This window comes from Protopterus annectens, chromosome 7.part0, assembly GCF_019279795.1.
Source record: "Protopterus annectens isolate FY-2018-M chromosome 7.part0, PAN1.0, whole genome shotgun sequence".
NCBI lineage: Eukaryota > Metazoa > Chordata > Ceratodontiformes > Protopteridae > Protopterus > Protopterus annectens.
The window spans coordinates 417,110,737-417,122,875 of NC_056739.1; positions in this window are offsets into that span (position 1 = coordinate 417,110,737).

Consider the following 12,139-nt stretch of genomic DNA (forward strand, 5'->3'; position numbering starts at 1 on the left):
CAAACTTGACTTTGGTGGATTTTATTAAGCTCCTGAGTTGTTTATTAACCAGCAGTATTGAAAGTTGCTAGTTTCTTTTCATCAAATATAATGTTCTCTACATGGAAGACTATGAACAATTAAACACATTCCCACCACAAACATGTAATATCTAGTGATAAAGGTAAATCTACACAACAGACCAGCACAGTAGTTAGCACTGTTACCTCACAGTGCTTGGTTCACCAATGTGGCTCTCAGCTGGGTTGTCTTCTGTACAGTCTGTACCTACATCTTGTGTCTACATGAGTTTTTCCTGGGTGCTTTAGTTTTTCTTCCATAATCCAAAGAAATGCAAAGGATTAAATAGTACTCCCCCAAACTGTTTGTAACTTTGCATCCCTTGGGTGAATGACAGTTTGTGAAAGTGTGTGTGTGTGTGTGTGTGTGTGTGCGTGTGTGTGTGTGTGTGTGTGTGTGTGTGTGTGTGTGTGTGTGTGTGTGTGTGTGTGTGTGTGTGTGTGGGTGTGTGGGTGCATCCATGCATGCCTGCGTGTGTGTGTGTGTGTGTGTGTGTGTGTGTGTGTGTGTGTGTGTGTGTGTGTGTGTGTGTGTGTGTGTGTGTGTGTGTGTGTGTGTGTGTGTGTGTTTGTGCGTGTGTGTGTGTTTGTGTGTGTGTACATGTGTGTGTGCATATGTGTGTGCATGTGTGCATGTGTGTGTGCATGCCTGCGTGTGTGTGTGTGTGTGTGTGTGTGTGTGTGTGTGTGTGTGTGTGTGTGTGTGTGTGTGTGTGTGTGTGTGTGTGTGTGTGTGTGTGTGTGTGTGTGTGTGTGTACATGTGCACATGTGTGTTAATGTCAACTAGTAAGTACATGGACAAGTTGAACAACATGTTACATTTACCAGCCTGAGGTGTGTAGGGTAAAACACTATTACATGCCATCATTAGGACATTGGTACCCTGCAAATAAAACAAATATTTGTTCCCAGTAAACAACTGGATGGTCTAGGTATGTGCTACAGGAAGTCTCAGGCTCCCTTACAGGACACACATGAAGACAGTTTGCCCTGAGTTAGAGGACAGAGTGTGATAATAAGTGAAAGCCCCCCAGTGGCAAAGGACTTCTGCAATTCTGAGAGTCTAGAGATACTTCTTCTGTTAGACCCTGTCAGTGCTCCTGAAAGGAGACCTCAGTGCCCGCCTCTGCAGACAGTTGGGAATCTCTTATCTCTACACCAGAAAGCATAGTTAATCATAATGAAGGATGCTTCCTTGCAGAGAATCTTTTGCTGAGACTATATCATTCCCTTTTCCCTTCCACCCCCCCCGTTACCCAAGAAGCAACTTAGAGTCATCCGAAAATTCCCTCTAGATCAACAGAATCTGTAACTGATTCAAGATTCTTCTAGTGCCTAAATAAAATAGTATACTGGTGATCAATTTTAAGTCTTAATGTGGTGAACAATTCTGTTTGGCGCACTAAACCTAATTAGTCTTGGTTCAGTCCAATTTTCCCCTTCTGAGCAGGACATCTGGATGAGATCGATTGACCTTCAGGATTAGTACTATCACATACAATGAAAAGACAATCCAGCAAATACTTACAATTTAGGCTGGGAGCCAGTCATTACCAATTTAGAGTCCAACCTTTTGGCCTAAACACAACCCCAGGGTGTTCACCAAGTGTATTGCAGTACTGGCATCGTACTTAACTTTCCAAAGATCCCACACGTTTCCATTTTGGGATGATGGGCTTGTTACTGCTCTGATCAAGCTTTTACTGGTGCAAATTTGAGATTAAGTGTGGTAGGCTTGTCCACAATTTGGGATATTCATCAATAACAACAAGTCACAATTCTAACCGACCTACATGTTAAGAGTGTTATAGGAGCAATTTTTCAACATGGTGTCTATCCTAGCACAGATACCCCTTTACAGAGTAGAAACAATAGCCCAGAAAATATTTTGTAGTACCAGAATATTAGCAGGATTGATTCCACAAGTTCTGGGGTCAATGTCAACGGCAATAGTTCTACTTCATTACCAAGAATAGATACTATGAACACAATAATAAACTCTCTCAGCTTATGTTCATAAAGATAATAACTTTTTGGGTGGATGCAGTCAAAACAATTGTGCTAGCCAGTCATTTCTTCTTTCTCCACCCAAGACCACATTGACAATGGATACTTCCCAGATTGGATGGAGTGGACAATTCCTGGGGAATACAGTCCAGGGCATTTGGTCTCCCAAGGAGGCCAACTTATATATGTAGAAGATGTGGCAATGGTCAATTTTCTTCCAACTGCTTTGTAATTGTAGCTCATTTTCCAAGGAATGTCAACGTGATAGCTGTCAACTTGAGCAGGTCCATCTTACTGCCTCACAGCTTGTGTCTCAGCAACAAAGTGACTGACATAGTTTATTTATTTATTCATTTGTTTATTCATTTACTTATCATAAAGACAATTTTTCATTCTGTGCCCAGGAGTACAGACTTGAGGCAGATGAAATAGCTTTTTTAAATGGAAGAAACAGTTTATGCAAAATAAAAATGTACAACAACAAGGTGAAAGAATATAAAATGTGTTAGGCAGTTACAATGCATCTTAATAAAGATTACTTCAGAAACAGCCACATTGAAGAACAAGCCAGCCTTACTGTATCTTACTTATATAGACTAAGATGGTTCCCCTTCCTCTGACCTCCTTTCTTCTTCTCTACTCACCTTTGATTTTAGATCTGTCTACAGAACATCTGTTTCACCTGACAGGCATGATTCATCCTCAGTTCTCTAGCCTAAAACTGGCTGTGTGTTTTTTCTCATTATATTGATAGCCAGGCAACCTATGCTTTCTTTTTCGACCATCTGTTCCATTCTGTTACCTTCCCGTAACAACTCTATATGAGGAATCTTTATAGAAATGTATGGTGAAGATATCCTTGTTGAGTACAGCAGTATCAGGTAGAACCTTTCCCAGCTCTGATACATTCTGTCCTTGAATTTCTAGCCAGTTTATTTTAAGAAGGTGCTAGTTTATCAGATGTCTAACTTCTATTCAAAACCTTTCTCGAATTTCTATGTAGAGAATTCTTCTCTGTTTCCTCTAAACTTTGCATGCAAAGCATTTTTAATGTTTTTCTTCTACTTAGATGTCCTTACAAAGATCCCATACCACCATGGCATATACAGTTGGTACAGTGAACTTTGACCACTGTCTTCTTTTCAGACTACAGCCAAATGTAATCTAAAAGTCTTTACCTGGAGCTCTATCCTTTTAGTTGTATTTACTCCTGTTGGATAATGTCAGAACTGCAAGCATTATATTCTAAGTCCCCATCTTGTTTTTCCACATGGATAGCGGTATTTCACATACCAATGCTTCCTCCCTACTAAGGGCAGTGTCAGAATTCAACATTAACCAACCAAATGAACCTGCCATTATTTTTTCCAGATAAAAGAGGGTATATATATATATATATATATATATATATATATATATATATATATATATATAATTGTGCTTACTAGATGTTTATGGATAACAGCATTTCTTCCTGCACAGAAATAACAACATAGGAAGACAGATCAATTCTTGGCTTCCTTGACATATTGCAAAATGGGCAAATTGGTGGCAAACATAACTATAACCAAGAGGCTGACAGATTATATTTTGTTTGTCTCCACTAAACTGAATTTCCCCCTAACAAGCCAATACAGGCTCATTCAACTACACCTATGACCACTTCCACTATATTCCAGTCTAAATTATTGCATGGAGTCTACTTATGGCATTAACTACAACTCTGATCTGAGATAAGTATCCTATTTTGTGGCTTATTTATACTGGTTATTGCTTCTAGCAATTTATATATAGCACTTTTTATTGCCTGCTGCATACGTTTTACTGTATTTTATTGCTATTAACTAATTTGCACAGGTAACTGATTTGTTTGCAGTTAAAAGCATTCTGTAGAGTCTCTTTTGCTCCTTTATCTGTTTAAAAACTTTTTGTGGCTCACTGCTGTCATAAAGATTTCTGTAGTGTTTACTGTTTAAAAGAATGAAGGCTAATAGCTTTAGTATTGGTCCCCACCCTTCCTCCCTGTTGGTGTCTTGTTGTTATACTTGGTGGCTTTGCAGTTGCCCGCCCCTACTGTAAATTTGATCTGGGACACTCCTCCCAATCTAGTGTCATTAGCTCATTCTACCTAATACAGAGAGAACATCAGAAAAGGCCTTCTGTTCCTCGTTTCTCCCTTTCTTTAAAAAACAAAATTGCCCGAATCTCCTTGTGTTCTGATTTCTTCTTCTTCTTCTTTTGGCTTTTCCCAGTTAGGGGTGGCCACAGCGGATTACCTGTCCACTCATGATTGACAGTGGAGTTTTTATGGTGTCGAGTTGCCAGCTCGGCGCCCAACCTTCCATGGAAGGCACACACACACACGCACTCATGCCTAGGGCCATTTTAGAGTAGGCAATCCACCTACACCATGCCCTTGTGTTCTGACTGTGCTTCTCAAACATTTTGGAAATATAAAGTATATTTTAGTGCATTTATTAAAACTGTATTTGCCTTAATATTGCTACAACTCAAGTGCTGTAGGTTGCACTGCATCTGAATTGTTTGTGTGTTTTATCTGCTTTTCTGTATATATAGACTTCTCTGTATATGTAGACTAGCTACTTATTCTACTGTATTACTGCTTTAAAAAATCGTTTTGTTGTGCACTTGCTTCTTCTGCATTTAAAAAAAAAACTAATTTTGTAGAGTTTTAATTTGATTTACTGTTTAGGACTACACAGTCAAGTGTGTTAGCCTTTTCTGTGTTTCTTTACTGTATTATTGCATTGTTTAACCTGTTTTAACCAAAAAAAAAATACTATCTTGTTTGCTTGTTTCCCACCTTTTCTAGCCAGTATAGTCCAGATCCCAGGCTTTGCTTGTCTCAGGACTTTATTTTCTGTGTTCAGAGCTATCCAAACCTTGCTGCAGTAGAGGGAAGTCCTACTGCTTACCAGTGGGAGTGGTGAGCATTGTACTGCCTATCTAACACTAGAGGAGTGGTTTCCATCTCAAACTGTAATTTTATTAGCCTTTTTGGGCTGATTTCTATCACTTTCAACTTTCTGGCTTAAAAAACGTGTGTTTGCGCATTCTTCACATCGTGCATTTCTGCAGGGCTACGGTTAAACTATTCCAGGTGCCAGAAAGTCTGATCTTCAAATTTTCCCTTAGAACTAGCTGGTTTCTCAGTAGTAGCACTAAAATCTGAAACCCTGTGACTAGCACTTGCTCTAGAACCTGCTGGAAAGCACTAGGAAGCCTAAAACTGATACAAGCACTCAACTCTCCTTGTCAATAAGGAGAAATTAATCTTAGGCACTAAACAGCCTATAATTGCAAAGTACTTTGCAAAGGTAAGGAAAAACAGCTCTTGTACTTTACAAAAAAAGCACCTAAACAACCATGTCCAAGGGTCAGCTTCTGGTGATTTCTCCTGTCCACCTGGTGAATCTAGGCATACTAGGGCAATGCGGCAACTTCCTCATATACACAGATAACCCTCTCTTCCTACCACCCAACACTACAACCTGCAAGGGATGCAATTACATAGCCAAACTGGAAGCAAAGCTCTCTCCAGCCAAGATTGTGCTAGACAGTCAAGAGGAGAAGGTTAACACCTGCACTACACCTCAAGCAGCACATAGCCCTTCAAAACCCACACCATCAACACCCACACATAGCAACACTAAACCCACATATGCGGAGGCCCTTAACATTAACCTGCCCAAGCAACAAGAACTTCTGAAACTGAAACACAAACAAACACCAGCCACAACCAAAGTGACACATAGCTCACAACACCAGTGTGCCACCCAACAACAGCCACTAAGGCAAGACAATGTACCCAACACTTTAGTCATAGGTGACTCTATAGTCAGGCATGCTGATGTCCCACTCATCAGGATGAACAAGGAGAAAATTTCATTCAGCTGCCTGTCGGGTGTCAGGATCTGTCACATAATGCATGCACTCAAGTCACTCCACAACAAGTACAAATACGACTCTGTCATTGTCCATGTTGGAGTGAATGACTTAAGACATACCTCCCTGAACTACATGAAAAGAGACATGGAAGAGCTCTCGGATCATGTGGCCCAGGCAGGTATGACCTTAGCCCTGAGTAACATCCTGCCTTCGCCCAGAGTGATACCACAGTATAAGGACAACATGATTGACTTCAACAATTGGCTAAGCTGCTGGTGTCATTCAAAGGTGATCCAGTATCTGTCTGCCTGGGAAGACATGATCGACAAACCACAATGCTTTACCAGAGATGGTCTGCACCTGTCATCCTTGTGATTCAGATTACTGGCTAAAGCTCTTGCCACCCCTATAGTGCCTTTTTAGACAAGGTTCAAAGGACAAAACCACCACCGTAACTGATACAAGCATGCAAAATCTGAAGGTAATGCTACTCAAAGCTAGAAGTCTAAACCTCAAAATGCACTCTCTCAAGGCACTCCAAAAAATGGAGAACATTCATATCTGTGCAGTAACTGAGACCTGGTTCAAGTGTCCAGAGAGCACCCCTGCAATGCCAGGCTACAACTCTTACCACATTTTTTGGCCACCAAACCAAGACCAAAACACTAAAGATGGAGGAGTGTCCATATTCGCCAAGGATATTCACACCTCCAGGCTAGTTGGCAACACAATGCATCTGAAATTCTCTGTTTGCAACTAACACTGGGTAAGACTGCAATCCAAATTGTAGCTTGCTACAGATCCCCCACAATCCCCCAAGATTCTCACTACACCTTTCTAAACATACTGGAAAATATTAAGATACAACCAAACACCCTAATACTGGGTGATTTCATCTACCCTGCCATTAACTGGGAAAACTACTCGGGTACCAATACCTTTGCCCAACGGTTCTTGGAATTCATAAATTCCAACACCCTGGATCAACTAATCCATTGTCCCACCAGGGGCTCCAATATCCTAGATCTGGTCATTACCAACATGGGAGATTGATGCTCCACACCAGTGGTCACCCCCTCATTGGTCAGGTCTGACCATAAGCAAGTCACCCTTGACATCTACATCCCACCCCCACTCCTCAGTAAGGAAATCTCTGTAAAAAGCTTCTCCAAAGCCAACTTCATGTTACTCAAGTCAGAAGTGACAAACTTCATGGAACCCATGCAGACGTGATCTGAAAGTGTGACTGCTGAATCCTACACTAAGGCACTGCACGAACACATCCACTCGTGCATGAATCGTGCCATCCCAAATCGAACCAAGATGCTCTCCTCCAAAAAAAGGAAGCCAATCTGGTGGTCCCCTGCTATAAACCAACTATACAACAGAAGGAAGAAACTGTTGCAGAAAAGTGGAAAATCCCAGGATGCAAAAAACTCCATTACCAGCCTTAGTAAGAAGCTGAGATCCCTTATAAAATCCTCAAAAGCTATTTACAAAAATAAAACTGCCAAAGATTCCAAATACAACCACAAGGCATTCTATAGTTATGTCAAGAATCTAAATGGCAATGCTCAGATCTGCTCTGAGCTACAACAGAATGGCATTAAATATACTGATCCCAAGGATATTGCCAATATCCTGGCATTTCGATTTAGTGCCAACTTCACCCCCCCTCCACCTCTCACCCCCCTAAAGGCCCATCTCAATACCAAAAGACTGCCAAATTCTGGTAATCACAGCCACACTGGTAGAAACCGCGCTCTCCAAAGCTAAGAATACAGCATCCATGGGACCAGATGACATCCCAGGCTGTGTACTACATGAACTACAAAATGAATTGACACCTCACCTAAGTGTCATGTTTAATCATAGCCTCACCTCAGGCTTCATGCCCACTGAGTGGTGCACAGCTACAGTTATCCCACTCCACAAGGGGGGAATCCACCTTGGATCCCGGGAACTACCGTCCCATCAGTCTGACAAGCCTGATCTGCAAGGGCATGGAATGCATTATCATGGAACTTATAAACAAAGACATTGGCAACCTTCAAACACTGGACCCCACCCAGTTTGGGTTCGTGAAGGGCCGATCTTGTGTCCTGAACCTGATTGACTTCTTTGAATCAGTCTCCAGAGCTGTGGATGAGGGTAAGGCAGTCCACACAGCCTATTTGGACCTCACCAAGGCCTTCAACACCATCCCCCCTTCTGGAATCATAGATAAACTTACTAAGCTGGGCATATATCCCTATGTCACTCGATGGGTTGCCAACTGGCTTACTGACAGAACTCAGACTGTAAAAGTAGCCAACTCCAAATCCAGCTCCAGACAAGTGACAAGTGGAGTACCTCAGGGTTCAGTCCTGGGATTGCTGTTGTTTGGCATCTACTTCTCTGAATTACAGGCCAACAGTAAGGGACTCTGGCTAACAAAGTTTGCAGATGACTGCAAACTGGGAGTCATTATTGAATCTCCAAATGATTTGGATGTTCTACAAAGGGCCTTACAGAAACAGATGCTTGGTGCCAAAGCCATGGGCTCAAGCTTAATGCCAAGAAATGTATAGTTATCCCCTTTGGGAAAAAAACATGCACCCATGAATTACCACATAGGTGGCAGTACACTAAACACTGAAAGTGTGATGAGAGACTTAGGGACACAGGTGGACAGTGGTCTCACCTTTGATAACCACATCACCACCACAGTCAGGAAATCCTTCTATGTGGCACACCTCATCACAAAGGGTTTTTCATCCAGAAAAAAGGAGGTCATTGTCCCACTGTACTCATCCCTCATTAGACTCATTATAGAGTATAATGCCCCATTTGGTATGCACCTCACAAGAAATCTGCAACAACTGTAAAGCCCGCAGATATACCTCACTAAAAGAATCACAGACCTAAAGCAGATGCCATATGCTGACCGTCTAAAAAAACTCCAGCTATACTCTGTGGCATATCGTCTACTCAGAGGCGATCTCTGCTTAACATACAAGGCCATGTCAAACCCTGAGCTGTTGGACATACTCCACTTAAAGAAATCCCAATCCCTCAGAGCCACATGCTCCAGGGATTTAAACCTTGTCATCACAATGAACAAAACATGCTGGAGGGATAGGTTCCTGACCCGGAGACTCCCCATACTCTGGAATAGACTGCCCATATATGTCAAGCAGAGTGCCTCCTTGGCCCTCTTCAAAAGGGACCTTGATGATCGGATGGGAGATAGGACATTCACCCCAGGGATCATGTCAGTCACCCTGTTAGACAGGGGTCCAGGGAAGTAAATATTGTTGGAAGAAATATTCAGGGAATTGTTATGGCTAGGCTTGTATAGGCCCTAGGGCTGATAGCCTAGTACCAAACTATGAACCAATGAACAACTACTTGGTAAAATCCTAATACCCTTATCATTCATTACAAATTGGAGATGGTCAGAGAGAGAGAGAGGGACTTTTCCCTCAACCGTACTCAGGAATATCCTTCATTAAAGTCCGCCCAGGAATTTAGATACCTAGGGACGCTGTCCCATCCATTGAGGAAGAATGAAACTTGACAACATCAGATAAAGAAGTTATGTACTCACCATCTATGTTTTCCATTTCCATTCTTCCTCAACTCCCCTCTTTCCATTTATCACAAGTGAATTCTGAAGGAATTAAATTTTTGGAGCACCACATGTCCCATGTGTTGAATTCTAATTATGGCGATTCTTCATGTTCTTCATGTCAACCTGCAAACAAGATCTGAGGGATGTTAGGGTTGGTGCATTATGGGTAGGGAAGGAGCTCAAGAGTTTCTTGGTGGCCATGAGCTAGAATAATGGCAGAGTCAGATCCAAGTATCGGATCCGAACCCATACGTTGAGGAAAAATTAAAATGGACAACATAGATGGAACATTATGGTAAGTACATAACTTTGTTTTAACCTCAAACTCTTGCTTGTTTTACTTGATAGAATTTCAGCTTGGACAGAGTTTATGAAAGTGGATTTTACTATATGTGCAGTTTCACTGTTAGTTTTTCTTGCATGCTATCCAAAGTATTTATCTCCCTGTACTGTTCATCTTCCACTATTGTAATTTCTAAAGTCAGCATTATCTCTCTATTAATAGTTTCATATGATGCTTTCAGTTTACACATCTACTTTTTCCTATTGATACAACATTCTCCAATTTATTTTATATGTAGTGATGGGAGTAATATATTACAATATGTAATATATTACTGTAATATATTACACTTTCTAGTAACTAGTAATATAACTAGTTACTTTTTCAAAATAGTAACTAGTAATAGTAATATATTACTTTTTTAGTAACTAGTAACTTAAATGTGAGTTACTTTTGAGTTAGTTTTGCTTAAACCAGTGGTTCTCAATGAGGGCGACATAGCCTCCTAAAGAGTGATGTAAAACTTCCAGGGTCTCTATATAGTATGGATAGTAATCAGATGTTAGGAGGTAATAGACACTTTGAAGTGGCAATCTGGATAAAAAATTGCAACATAATGCTGACACAATTCATAGAACGTAGCATTCATAATAGATCATTAGAATTAGTCTGGAGCAAAATTTACTTCATTTTTAGCACTGCAAGGATGTGAAAGCTAATGATGACCAGACTCCAGCCCTGCCCTGGTACTGTGGGACTCTCACCCACTAAAACATCCCATAACACTGGGAAAATTCTAGCCTGCCAGAGATCATATCCTTACCTTGCAGTATAATAAATGGCATTGGCTCTTCATACCACTATCAGTCGGAATCAAACTCAACACTCATCAGTTGAGCACCTGAGGCCCCAAGCCACTGCACCAAGCAGGACTCTTCAAGTGGATCTATGATCAACCAACTTTTGTCTTGACAATTTTTTGTTATGGTCTATTTAGAATTCTTTTCGGGCTTCAAATTTTAGTTGCTGAAACTAGACAAACTGTGATAGGTTTTTGTAGGTCTTGTGCTGCTGGCTGGTTTGGTTTAATTATTATTTGTGACTCTCTAGCTATAAAGACTAAGTCTTCTTCTTCTCCTTTTGGCTCTGCCCATTAGGGTTCACCACGGTGGATCATCAGTCTGCAGAAAAAGTAGCAGTGGAGTTTTACATTGTTGAGTTGCCAGACCAGTGCCCAACCTTCTTCAGAAGGCACACGCATGCACACACTCATACCTAAGGCCAATTTATAATGTCTAATCCACCTGCTCAATGTCTTGGGAATGTGTAGTTCATGGGCACATGCATAAAAAGTACTGAGCACGTGCAAGCAGAGCGCCATTTTGTGTAAACAGCTGGAGTGAAAGTATACATATGTGTAGCAGTCAGTCAGTTAGCTAATTTGTTTATGTTTTATGTTAAAGTCATCCATCCTGATGTGTTTGTGTGCAATAAATATCTTAAATGAACACCCAAACTTCATCATTTTATTTGAATACATAAAACGAGTGACCATGAGGCGCACAGTCAGAAATGGAGGAATATACAAGAGTGGCTCAAATGACTTGCAAACGACTCATAAACAGGTCAGAAAATATTTCCAGGTTCGTAAACTCATTTAAATGATATTTCACTCAATGAATGTAAAGCGAAGCATTCCAAACCGATTACTGAATAAACAAAATGTTCAAAATTGTGACATAATGAAAAAAATACTTGAAATAATTACGAAAACATTTGAAACAATATTCAAATCATATACAATGTTCAAAAAAGAGAAAACAACTGTATTTGTTCACAATGTACTATTTTTTCACATTAGCTAAAGCTAGTCAAAGTATCTAAAGTGTGCAAAGTGTTGGTAGTGTGTGCAGTATTACAATACAGTCTTTTCAAAGAGTACAGTTATTTCAAAGAGTCTGTTGTGCAGCTGAATATAATTACAAGTACCTGGTGTGTGTTTGGCAGTTATTTGGCATGACAGAGGGATTTCACAGACCTTATCCGCTTGTTTTGATAATAATATTGCTGAAAACTGGAGAGTGTTTGAGCAAGAATATGATATTTTCATACAGGCAGCTTTCTGATAAAGACTCACATACAAAAGCATTTATTCTGCTCAATTTAACTTTTTCAGAAGCCATCGGGAGAGAACATTCATTTGTGTATGCACCTTATGTTTATGCATAGAAAGGGGAAGACTGCCATATTGTGGTACAGGCTGAAAC